Source organism: Mobula birostris, chromosome 21, assembly GCF_030028105.1.
Source record: "Mobula birostris isolate sMobBir1 chromosome 21, sMobBir1.hap1, whole genome shotgun sequence".
Lineage (NCBI taxonomy): Eukaryota > Metazoa > Chordata > Chondrichthyes > Myliobatiformes > Myliobatidae > Mobula > Mobula birostris.
The window spans coordinates 21,283,171-21,296,856 of NC_092390.1; the positions used below are offsets into that span (position 1 = coordinate 21,283,171).

Below are 13,686 nucleotides of genomic sequence, written 5' to 3' on the forward strand. Positions count from 1 at the left end.
TTGCACATGTTCAGTATTATAATTGCAGCACATCAATTTCATGCTCCTCTCATACGAATAATTTTGTAAACTGGAAACTCTACTTGTGCTTTTCCTTGAATACATACCTCAACACCCTGGCACGTAAGAATGTATGGCCCTCACATAATTCTGCCAAATAATATCCAACCTGATTGTCAGATCATTGAATTCACTTTTTTTTTCTAAAAGATGTCAACCTCCATTGAATATATTCTATATTTAAGCATCCGCAGTTTACAAAGTGAGGAGTTTTGAAAACCCTCTCAAATTACCCTGAAAAAAACTTTCCCTCATCTCAATCCTAGAGAGGTGACCCTTATTCTGATACCATGTTCTAGGTTTTCAACATGAGTAATAGTTTTACATCACCTAGACGGTTAGTTCCCCTCAATACTACATCAGGAGGTTCAGCCTTCCCCAGAGCTGCAGTCTTTCTTATTGGACAATCCTTTTCTCCAATCGGGTTGCATAATTTCAAGTCCCTCCCTTAAGTATGAAAACTAAAACTGCACAAAGCACAATGGTCAATATTCCACTTACCTCTTGAATTACTTTCTGCAACTGCACGTTAACCTTCTGTGTCTATCTAAACACCCAAGTTTACAAGTTTCTAATTATTTATCATAGTTTCCTGCATCATGCTAAATCTATTAACATTTTGCCGACTCTTTTAACTTTGCCATTAATTGTTGTAAGTCGCCGGTCCATGTGCCGCATCACAAATATCAAATCTCAATGTGAAAAAGATCCACTTATTCATATTTTATGAGACCCATCCATCCAAACCCATGGGCTTTATTTTTGATAAAAACTGCTATATGATGTCTCACCAAGCAAGTTTTGAAAGAACTATAATGTACACATTAGTGAAAAGGTATCAGGCAAAGGTGGTGGAAACAGACAAAGCAGGAGTCTATGTTCCTGCCATGTGGTTGCAGGAATAGAGGTGGCTATTTTGTGAGACTGTCTTTGCAGCTGCTAAACCCGATAAGGAATTGAAATTCTCAGATAAGGATCTGTTTATTTTGAAAAATGGCAGGTTTCTAGAAGGAACCGCCTGTGCTCTGGTCATCTAGGTCCAGCGTTTGGCTGACCTGGTTAGACTGGTTTGAATCAATCTGAGTTGGACAGGAAAAAAGAAATCGCCTAAGGCACAAGGCTGAAAGGAGAGCCATATAGGTGCTTGTAGCCTTGGGCCACGTCAAATGAGAAGCTGACACAGGTCAGATGACCTTGAGCTCATTAAATTGAAACACAGATTGATCTGATATGGAAAAGACGAAGAATGGAGGATCTTGGAAGTACAGGCAGTGACAACTCTATGGAGACCAACCATCGTGGATGTGGGTGATCCCACTTTGGAATCGTGAGGGTTACACTGGGAGGAAGAGGACACCTGGCCACTGTGGAGTCCTTATCCCAGGTACTAGCTTTTCCCCATGTTGACTGTTCATGGAGGGTTAGGGAAACCTAGAGGGTGTATACACAGGTAATATAAATTCACATGCTTGTTTGCTGAGACAATAAAGGTACTAGTCAGTAAATATAGATTCTCACAGCACCTAACTGATCATTATTATTGAGGGTTAATACATGTAACAATATCCACTGGTTCCCCTTTATTGACCTTATTGTTTACATATTTCTGGCAATCCTTGTTGGGAGATTTGAATTCTTTTACTCCATCAGATAAAAGCTGCAGATCCTTTAGTATTCTTTCCATTTCATGCTTGTATGCACAAAGGTTTGTCACTGTTAATGTGGACGCTTTCCTACGATGATGAGGAAAGCACTGATGTGGTTTTGTTACTATGTACGGAAATGACATTGTTAAAAAAATCCACTGGTAGCTCCCCTCAGACCCTGACCCTGGCTGATCGAGCTGTAGACAGGAATATGTATGTGGATATTTTCTGGTCTATTTATGCTATAGAATATCAGACATTACAGCACAGTACAGGCCTTTTGGCCCATGGTGTTGTGCCAGCCTTTTTCATCCACTGTAAAAATCGATCTAACCCTTTCCTCTTATATATCCCTCCAATTTTCTATTTTCCACGTGCTTATCTACTGTATGAAACTGATCATGATTCTAGTGGATGTACATTACAAGTGGAGGGGAGCAATTCTTATAGATACCTCTTCACCTTGAGCAACAAAGTCAAGTGACAGGGAATCATAATGAGCCATAACAAAGTCAATGAATCAAATGGTGTCCACTGCTGACAGCAGAGAAAGAGTGAATTTGTATTGGTTCATTGTAAGAAGAATCTAGTTTGACTCAAATCTCAATCTCCTTCTTGTAAGTTTTTCCCTCATTCCCTTGTTGAGTTCCCTTTTCAATATTATAGTTTAAACGACCTCAGTGCTTTGCAGACCCTCATAATTTGCTGTGTAAAAAAAAACTCCTCATGGGACTTTTGAATATGAGATGAACATTCTGGAGGTGCTAGAAATTGAAAGCAACACACACAAAAAGCTGGAGGAACTCAGTAGGTCGGGTAACGTCTATTGAAATGAATAAATAGTAGATGTCCTGATGAAGGGGATCAGCCCATAACTGTTTATTCACTTCCATAGATGCTGCCTGACCTGCTAAGTTCCTCCAACATTTCGGGTGTGTTGCTCATGTCACTTTTGTGAATTACCTTCATTTGATACGTCCTGTTTCTCGATGTACTCCCAATGAAGAATGCTTCTCTATATCTACTCTGTCTATATCCTCTGTGTCCTGAAACAGCTCCATCAAATTCCCTCATAACTCCCTGTAATCCAAAAACAATTCCAGCTTCTCGCATCAGTCCACCTTACTGAAGTGATCAAATCAATAAAATGTGTGGAAGAAAGTAGTGCGAACTCCCAAGAAAGATATTACACACTTCTCTTCAGACTGATGAACTCTTATTCTCTGATCCCTATTACTTAGACAGTCTATTGTGTGGCTCTTCACCAAATCTCTTTTGAAAGTCCCGAAGCATCACATCACTACGTTTTCCTCAATGTTACTTCATCATTTATTTTGAGTTAGCCAGATGCAATTCATACAAGTGCAAGTGACTGTGCATACTGAGCTGAATATTCATACAAGTGCTAGTGACTGCGCATACTGAGCTGACTACTGTCCCTAGAACTGTCCCCACCACTGAGGTTAAACTGAGTGGGTTGATGTAATTGGATTTATCCTTGCACTCTTTATTGAGCACAGAGTAACATGCACAGTTTCCCAGTCCCCTGGCACCATGCTGAATGAGTAGGGGCTTGCAAGATTACGTACAGGCCTTTGCAATTGCTCCTCTCAGCAAACTCAGCTGCATCCTGTTTGGGCCAGGCGATTTATTCACTTTCTGCAGCTACCTGCGTAATAATTGCTCTGCAGTAATTTTTTAGCCAATGCAGAATTTCGATTACACCTTCCTTCATTTAGTACCTCAGTATTGACTTTAGCCCCAAAAGGAAATTAAATTTTAAGACCGTAAGACCTTAAGACATAGGAGTAGAATTAGGCCATTTGGTCCATTAAATCTGCTTTGCCATTCAAACATGGCTAACTTATTACCCCTCTCAACTCCATATTCCTGCCTTCCCTCCGTAACCTTTGCCACTCTTACTAATCAAGAACCTCTCGGCTCTCATTTAAATACACCCAGTGACTTGTCTCCACAGCTGTCTGTAGCAATGAATTCTTGATCTCTCATCAGCTCACATGGACCCTTACAACTCTTTTCTCATTCATGTGAGTATTTTTGTTTCCACTTTATGTTTGTTGCTAGTCTTTTCTCAAGCTCCCTCTTTACCTCTTATTTCATTTCTCACTTCCCTGCTGAACTTCCAGAAATCAGCCTGACTCTCACTTGCGTTAAATGGATATGCTTGTATACTTCCTTTACTGTTCTGCTTTATCCTTTCACTGTTTGGTCATCCAGGGTGCTCTGAATTTTAAATTTTCTACCCTTTCCCTCGAGGGAATATACTTGGACTTTAGCTCAAGTTTTAAAGGACTCCCATTGTTCAGTTTCAGATTTGAAAGCTTTGATTTCAAATTCCTTAGGCCAAATTTGTTCTTCTTCCATTGAAATGGGCCCTTCTTGAATTAATGATTTTATGCTCAGAGTGATCTACAATCTTTGCCATACCTACTGTAAACTTCATGATATTATGACTGCTATTTCTTAGTTGAGGGTTCCTTCAGGTTGTTATAGCCGGGGGTGATAATGGGGACAAGCTCCCTCTACTTATTAAATGTTCCCAATGGCGTGTGCCTCAAATAGCCTCTGACAGCCAAGCACAACTCCTGGCCTTCACATGTGGCTTAGCTACTAAGCCCGGTGGAATGGTTTCTACTGACAGGAGAAGGGGCAAAAGCAGGTTATTCCACTTGGATTAAAATCAGTCTCTCTGGGCAGATGGGGCTCGTCATCTGTGGTTGGCAGCTCATCTAGGAGAAGGAAAACTCTAATCTCAAACGTCTGCTGCCTTGTGGCTTTTCCCACTCATGGGGAAGGCTTCAGGAGTAAATCCTGAGGGAAATATCTGGAGCTGGAGTCCCTAAGGCAGTCCTACATCGAGTCAATGTTGACTGGCAATTCCTGCGATGCTGCTGGTACCAAACTGTATCGGTCTCTGCCGTTCCTTTGGGTTCATCAGATGCATGGAGAAGGGGAGATTGCTGCATGTCAAGTCAAGTCAAGTTTATTTATATAGCACATTTAAAAACAACCCATGTTGACCAAAGTGCTGTACAGATCAGAGCAGATACCTAAAATTACAAATACAAGAAACCCAAACATAATCAACAAGGCAAACAGCTTATAGGCACAAAAGAAACAACACAAGGGCCTAGGCACAAGCCAAAAATCAGCCACGTCAGGAGGATTCAAACACTAGTGAATAAAAGTAAGATTTGAACCTAGATTTAAAAGAGTCGATGGAGGGGGCAGATCTGATAGGGAGGGGATTGCTGTTCCACAGCCTAGGGGCTACAACAGCAAAGGTGCGGTCACCCCTGAGCTTAAGTTTAGATCGCGGGACAGTCAGGAGCCCCAAGTCAGCCGACCTGAGGGATCTGAAGTAGAATAAGGGGTTAGATGGTCTGTGATATAAGGGGGAGCCAACCTATTTAGGGCTTTATAAACAAACAGGAGAATCTTAAAATTAATTCTGAACCGTACTGGCAGCCAGTGGAGGGAGGCCAGGATAGGAGTAATATGGTCCCTCTTCCGGGCATCTGTCAGGAGCCTAGCTGCGGCGTTCTGGACCAGTTGCAGACAGGACAGGGATGACTGACTAATCCCAGGGAGTTGGAGTAGTCCAAGCGGGAGGATATAAGGGAGTGCATGACTTCCTCAAGATCTTTGAAAGAGAGAAACTGCTTGATTTTGGCAATAGCATGAAGCTGGAAAAAACAGGCTTTTACTACTGCGTTAACTTGCTTGTCAAACTTAAAGGTGGAATCAAATATCACACCAAGGGATTTAACATGGGGTTTGACAAGGGTGGACGGGTTACCAAGACTGTTGATAATCACTTTGATGGAGTCAGGGGGGCCAAATAGGACAACTTCAGACTTGCCTTCATTCAGCTGCAGGAAGTTTTGTGCCATCCAACACTTTATGTCCTCAAGGCAGTTCATGAGGCTGATTAGATCTGACTGGTCATTTGGTTTTAGGGAGAGATAAAGCTGTGTGTCATCAGCATAACAGTGGAAAGAAATGTCGGACTTTTGAATGATTTGGCCGAGGGAAAGCATATATATAGAGAAAAGAATGGGACCTTGTGGGACCCCGCGGGAGAGACTAGCTGGGGGAGAAGAAAATTTGCCTATGTTGATGGAGAAGCATCTATTTTTGAGGTAGGATATAAACCAGTTCAAGGCAGTGCCATCAACACCAACCCCGTATTGGAGACGGTCTATTAAAATGGCGTGACCCACAGTATCGAATGCTGCGCTGAGGTCAAGAAGAATTAGAATGGCAGAGTCACCTGAGTCGATAGAGAGGAGCTGGTCATTGTACACTTTCAGCAGGGCAGACTCTGTGCTATAAGCCTTAAAACCTAACAGAAATCTTTCCAAGGTGTTGTTTTGGTGTAAGTAGGGCAGCAATTGACTGAGAATTACCTTTTCAAGGTTATGGGCAACAGCTTGCTCTCCATATTGTATGGTCCAGGCTAGTGTAACTAGATAGCTAGGATGCAACATCCATAGTCGACCCTGACCGATGGAGGCCTCACTCACTCACTCTTAAATGGGCAGCATGGTAGCCCGGCAGTGACCGGGCTACAGTGCCAATGGCCTGGGTTTAATTCTATTGCCGTCTGTAAAGAGTTTGCACATTCTCCCGATGAATCAGTTGGTTTCCTCTGGGTGCTCTGGTTTTCTCTCACATTCCAAAGATGTGCAGGTTAATAGGTTAATTGGTCACATGGGTATAATTGAGTGGTGCAGGCTTGCTGGGCCAGAAGGGCCTGTTACTGTACTGTATCTCCAAAACAATAAAAATAGTCTTCTGCCCCATGGCTCTCTTGACAAAACCTTTTTACATCCTGTCTCCTGTAAAAATGCCAATCCTTTTCCTCAGTTTATTTGTCTCCATCTCATCTGTCCCCAGGATGAGGCTTTCCTTTCTAGGACAACAGAGATGTCCCCCTTCAAGAATGGAGTTTTCCTTCCACCACCATTGGTACTGCCCTTATTGTCATCTCCTCCATTTCCCAGAGAGCTGCCCTCACCCCATCTTTCCATCGCCTTGACAGGGATAGAGTTCCTCTTGAGCTCATCTACCACCGCATGAGCCTCTGCATCCAACTTCTGCCATCTTCGATTTGACCTTACCACCATACACATCTTTACCTCCCCCCAGCTCTCCACTTTCTGTGGGGATCGCTACCTCCGCGATTCCCTTGTCCATTCAACCTTTCACTGCAATCTCCCTCCTGGCACTTATCCCTACAAGCGGCAGAAGTGCTACGCCTGCCCTTTCACCTCCTCCCTCACCTCCATTCAGGGCCCCAAACAGTTCCTCCAGGTGAGGCAACACTTCATTTCCAAACCCGTTGGAGTCATCTACTGTACCTGGTGCTCCCAATGCGGCCTCCTCTACATTGGCCAGACCGCTCTGGCGAGCACCTTGGCTCTAACTGCAAAAAGCTGGGTTTCCCAGTTGCCAACCATTTTAATTCCAATCCTCATTTCCATTCTAACATGTTGGTCTATGGCCTGCTCTTTTGCCATGATGAAGCCACTCTCATGTTGGAGGTGCAATACCTCATATTCTGTCCGGTTAGCCTCCAGTCCAATGGCATGAACATCAATTTCTCCAATTTCTGGTAATTTTTCCCTTTCTCCCCCTTCTTCAATTCCTCATTCTGGTCTCCTTATCTCTTCTCTCCTGCCTATCACTTCTCCCTGGTGCTGCTCCTCGTTCCTTTTCTCCCATGGTCCACTCTCCTCCTCTGTCAGATTCCTTCTTCTCCAGCCCTTTTCCTTTTTCACCAATCACCTCCTAGCTCCTTACTACAGGCCCCCCCCTCACCTGGCTTTACCAATCACCTTCTAGCTTGCGCTCCTTCTCCTCTCCCCCCCAACCCACCTTCGTATTCTGACATCATCCCCCTCCCTTTTCAGTCCTGATGAAGGATCTCAGCCCGTGACATCGACTGTTTATTCATTTCCATAGATGCTGCCTGACCTGCTAAATTCCTGCAGCACTTTGTGTGTGTTTCTCCAGATTTCCAGCATCTGCAGAAACTCTTGTATTAATGTTCTACACCCCACCCCATCTTTATTTGGTTAGCTTGCCTTGGTTCATTTCACAGAAAAAAACGTCCATTGTTGGTGCTTTATATTTCTTGAGAGATATCTCTCTTCAGCCCACTGAGGAAAAGAGTGCTTACAGACCCCAAACCTGGCATGGAACTCACAATAAACTCGTGCACTGTGGTAAATTTCAGGCACCTAACAACATCTCAAAGCACCAGACGAGCACCACCAACACTGTCTCCACAACATACTCTAAAATCACCGACAGGACAACGTGAGCACTCTATTCCGAACGCCATCTTTGCAAGAAGTTTCAGGAGGAAGGAGCAAATGTCTCAAGGATGACCTCAATCAGCTGAAGGATGCACTTGTGCTGAAGGGGCGATGGTGAATTCAGTCACCGATATCCGCCTTGGCCAAGAGTTGATTCCAGAGTAATGCAAAGTGATCCATTTGGAAAACAGAAAATGTAACTCCTTTATTCAAAATGTGAATAAAGCAGTTACATTTCACCTTCAACCTCTGCCCTCTAGTTCTCGATTCTCCAACCTTGGGAAAATCTGCATGTCTTCATCCTCTCTATGCTTCTCATGATTTTGCACACGTCCATAAGATTACCCCTCATGCTCTAATGAAAAATATCCCAACCTGCTAAACCTCTTTCCATAACCTGAGACCAGGCAACATCTCATAAAATCTCTTCTGTACTCTTTCCAGTTTCATTACATCTTTCCTACAGCAAAGGGCCCAAAACTGAACACAATATTCAAACTGCAGCCTCACCAATGCCATAGAGTCATGCAGAACTATAGCACAGAAACAGGCTCTTTGGCTCATCCAGTCCATGCTGAAATGTTATTCTGCCTAAATTCTGTTGACCTGTGCCTGGACCATAGCCGTCTATACCCCTCTTATGCATGTACTTATCTGAACTTCTCTTAGATGTTGCAATTGAACCTGCCCACCACTTCTGCTGGCAGCTCATTTCACACTCGCACCGCTGTGAGTGAAGAAGCTCCCCCTCAGGTTCCCCTTAAATATTTCACCTTTCACCCTTAACTTACGACTTCTAGTTCTAGTCTCACCCAACCTCTGTGGAAAGTATCTGCTTGCATTTGTCACATCTATACCCCTCACAATTTATTGTACCTCTATCAAATCTCCCCTCATTCACCTATGCTCCAGAGAATAAAGTCCAAATCTGTTCATCCTTTTCTTATACCTCAAGTCCTGAAGTCACAGCTACATTCTTGTAAATCTTCTCTGTCCTCCTTTTCAATCTTATCGATATCAATAAAGTCTTGTAGAGGTTCAAAATAATGGTCCAGCTTCTATACTCAGGGCCCTGACTGATGAAAGCCAGTGTGCCAAAAACCTCTCTACCACTGTTTCGACCTGTGCCGCTACTTTCAGGGAAAAATGTACGCACTCCTAGGTCCCTCTGTTCTACAACACTTTCCAGGTTCCTACGATTCACTGTGAAAGTCCTACCCTCTGTTGTCTTCACAAAATATAACACCTCCAATTATCCAGATTAAATTTAGGCAAAAGGCACAACAGGACTCTAGCACCTCATCTGTGGCTAACAATGATGCATACATCTCCGGCTTCCACATTTTTTTCTGGATATACCTGACCAAGCCCTGGAGATTTATCTAACTTCGTGCCTTCTAAGATAGCTACAGACTCTTCAGCTGTAATGTGGACTATTGTCAACACATCTCCATCAAATATCCCAAGTTCTGATGTCTTCATTCCTTTCTCCCTGATGAAAGCAGATCTTTGAATTCTTCGTAATTCTCTCTGCCAAAACTATTCCCTTTCTGCCACTCTGATTTCCTTCTTAAGTATACTCCCCCAAGGATTCACTTAATCCCAGTTGCCCATACCAAACCCATGCTGCCTTCCTTTTCCTGACCATTAGTGCACATTAGGACAGGCTAAAGAGTCACTGGAGCTTAACGTCTTTGGGATTTGGGTGACCGTGGAATGCATATTAGTCTACTAATATTGTATACAACTCCCCTCCCCCTTGGGCATCAGGCAGCCTTTGATTGCAGGAACATGGAATCATAATGAGGACTGGCTTGAGGACCTCCATGAACCAGTCCTCACTGGGGGGATCATAGGTGGAGAGCAACAGAAAATTTAAATTCTTTGCTGCTATCATTTCAGAGGATCTGTCCTGAGTCTAGCACTTAAGTGCCATTACAAAGAAGGCACGGGAGTGCCTCTACTTTCGTAGATGTTTGTGAAGTTTCAGCATGTCATCTAAAACTTTGACAAACTTCTATTGATGTGCGGTGGAGAGTATGTTGATTGCATGAAAATAGCAATGCCCTTGAACGGAAAAGCCTACAAAAAATAGTGGATCCAGCCTGTTGCGTTACAGGTAAGGCCTCCCCACAGCACATCTAGATGAAGCACAGTCACAGCAGAGCAGCATCCGTTATCAAGGACCCCCATCATCCAGGCCATGCTCTCTTCTTGCTGCTGCCATCAGGAAGGAGGATAGGAGCTTCAGGACTCACTCCACCAGGTTCAGGAACAGTTATTACCTCTCAACCATCAGGCTCCTGAACCAAAGGCGATAACTTCATTCACGCAGTCACTGAACTGTTCCCACAACCTGCGGACTCATTTTCAGGGACTCTTCATCTCAGGTTCTCGATATTTACTATTTATTTATTATTTGAATTTTGTTTCCTTTTCTTTCCTTTTTGTTTTTTTGCACAGTTTGTTGTATCTTGTACATTGGTTGTCTGCCTTGTGTGGTTTTTAATTAATTATTGTGTTTCTTTGTATTTATTGTGAATGCCCACAAGAAAATGAATCTCAGGGCTATATATGGTGACATATACAATATGTACTTTGATAGTGAATTTACTTTGAAGGTCCAGCTTTATAACCAGAAGTTGTGGGAGAACATTGACCACACCTTAAGAAGTGCTTTTATGTAAAGTACATTTACCAGGATGTTGCCTGGATTGGAGAGCATGTCTTATGAGGATAGGTTAAGGGCTTTTCTCTTTGGAGCGAAGGAGGATGAGAGGTGATTGATAGACATATACAAGCTGATAAGTGGCATAGATTGAGTGGATAGCCAGGGCAGAAATGATTAACACAAGGGGGGCATAATTTTAAGGTGGAAAGTAGAGAGAGGATTTCAAAGGTAATTTTTTTTTTGCACAGAGGATGGTGGGTGTATGGAACATCCTGCCATGGGTGGTGGTAGAGACAAATCATTAGGGGCAATTCAGATAGGCACAAGGAAGATAGAAAAAATGGAGGGCAAATTAGAAGGGAAGGGTTAGGTTGATTTTAAGGTAGGTTAAAAGGGCCTGTGTTGTAATGTTCTCTGTTCTATGTTCTAAGTACTAAGGTTGAAAAGTACACCTTTAGTTTTTCTTTTCTCCTTTCTTCCTTTCTTGATCCTGACCAGGGATCAGACTTGTAATGTTCAACTTCTGAAGTTAAAGCAGTTGCTGAGTGTGCCCTTTGGTCCCATAGAAAGAAGCTTCAACACAATGGACCAAATTGAGCTGTTGAGTAGAGATCCTGTCATGTGGAGCTAAACTGGTAGAATGAGGTAAAAAAAAAGTCAGGATCTGAAGAATCCTTCCCTACCACCAACTCAACCTGCAAGTTCACCTTCAGGGAATCCTGCACGAGGACTCCCAAGTCCCTTTGCACCTCTGATTTTTGAATTTTCTCCATTTAGAAAACAGTCTATGCCTTTATTTCCTCTACCAAAGTGCATGACCAAACACTTCCCTACGCTATATTCCATCTGCCACTTCTTTGCCCATTCTGACAATCTATCTAAGTCCTTTTGCAGACTCCCTGCTTCCTCAACACTTCCTGGCCCTCCACTTATCTTTAAATTGTTTGCAAACAACTTAAAGGAGGAGGAGAAGATGGCGGCGCGACGGCAGCGCGCGCGGCCTCTCCACTGATGAATATCTGTTATCTGTCAAGTAGGAGACCGTGCACAATGCTGATTTGATGGAGACAGACGTGAGAGTACGGAGGAACAGCTGGAAAAACTTCTGAAATGCTCGCTTTGCTGCCGCTGCTACTGTGTGGTAACTGGAATCTCTGGAGCAGAAGGCCCCGAAATCCTCGGCTTTGCGTGTTTCAGCGACCGGGGCGAGGTTGAAGGCACTCGGCAGAGGATGGCGCTCGGGAGGCTGCATCGGAGGGGCTGGTCGGAAGCTCCAAGTTTTCGGATGGATGGACTCAGTGTCGGCTGTGGTCGGCTGCTTCCAAGGCATCGGCAAGTTGACGGTGCCTGGAGGTTTATGGCAGGGAGTTTCTCCCTTTTGCCGCCTGCTATCGGGGACTCGGGAGTCGATCGACTCGGGGACTTTTGAGACTTTTTTTTTACCATGTCATGGTTTGTTCTTCATCAAATTATGGTATTGCTTTGCACTGCTATAACTATATGTTATACTTATGTGGTTCTGTCAGTGTTAGTCTTTGGTTTGTCCTGTTTTCTGTGATATCACTCCAGAGAAACATTGTATCATTTCTTAATGCATGTATGCATTTCTAAATGACAATAAAAGAGGACTGAGTGTTCTCATAATCTAAACTTGGTCACAAAGTCATCAATTCCGTCAACCAATTGTTGACATATTATGTTAAAAAAAGTGGTTCTAATAGTGATCCCTGTGAGACACCAATGGTCACTGACAGCCAACCAAAAAAGGCCCCCTTTATTCCCACTCTTTGTCTCCTGCCAGTCAGCCAATCTCTTATCCATGCTGGCGTCTTTCCTGTAATATCATGGGCTCTTGTCTTGTTAAGCAGCCCCAAGTGCTGCACCTTGTCAAAACCCTTCTGAAAGTCTAAGGAAACAACATCCACTGACTCTCCTTTGTCTATCCTGCTTGTTACTTCCTCAAAGAATTCCAATAGATGTGTCAGGGAAGATTTCCCTTCAGGAAACCATGCTGACTTTGGTCTACTTTATCATGTGCCTCCAAGTACCCCAAAGCCTCATCCTTAATAATGGACTCCAACTTCTTCTCAACCACTGAAGTCAGGCTAACTGGCCAACAATTTCCTATTCCTCTGTCTCCCTCCCTTCTTAAAGGATGGAACAATGTTTGCAAATTTCTAGTCCACCGGAACCATTCCAGAATCGATAATGATTCTTGAAAGGTCACTACTAATGCCTCCGCAATCTCTTCTGGTACCATTTTCAGAACCCTGGGGTGTAGTCCATCTGCTCCATCTGCCTTCAGACCTTTCAGTTTCCCAAGCACCTTCTCCTGATTGATAGCAACTACACTCACTTGTGCCCCCTGACACTCTTAAATTTTTGGCACACTGCTAGTGTCTTCCACAGTGAAGAAGATCATATCTGGAAGCTGAACATGCAAGTTTACACATTGTATCGAAAGGCAATTTAGTTATTAAGTTTGTCTCCTATTTCTATGTCCCCATTACTACCTCTCCAGTGGCGTTTTTCAGTGGTCTGATATCCACTCTTGCTTCTCTTTTACTCTATAAATCTGGAAAAAAAACTTTTTGTATGCTCTTTTATATAATTGGCTATCTTACATTCACATTTCATCTTTTTTCTCCTTATGGTTTTTTTTTTTAGCTGCCTTCTGTTGGTTTTCAAAAGCTTCCAGTCCTCTAACTTCACACTAATTTTTGTTATATTATATGCCCTCTCTTCTGCTTTTATGCTGTCTTTGGTTTCCTTTGTTAGTTATGGTTGTCTCATTCTCCCTTTAGAATATCTCTTCATCTTTGGGATGTATCTATCAGAAATGCTCCTAGAAACTCCAGCCACTGCAGTTCTGTTGTCATCACTGATAGCGTCCCCTTCCAATCAACTTTGGCCAGCTCCACTCTCATGCCTCTGTAATTCCCTTCACTCCACTCTATTACTGATA

At 43.3% G+C, this 13,686-nt stretch overlaps 1 protein-coding gene across 4 annotated transcripts in view; it reads right to left on the minus strand.

The window, feature by feature from the left end:
- LOC140185668 (uncharacterized) overlaps positions 1-13,686 on the minus strand; it is a 100,235-nt gene that overhangs the window by 47,654 nt on the left and 38,895 nt on the right. The window lies entirely within an intron of this gene.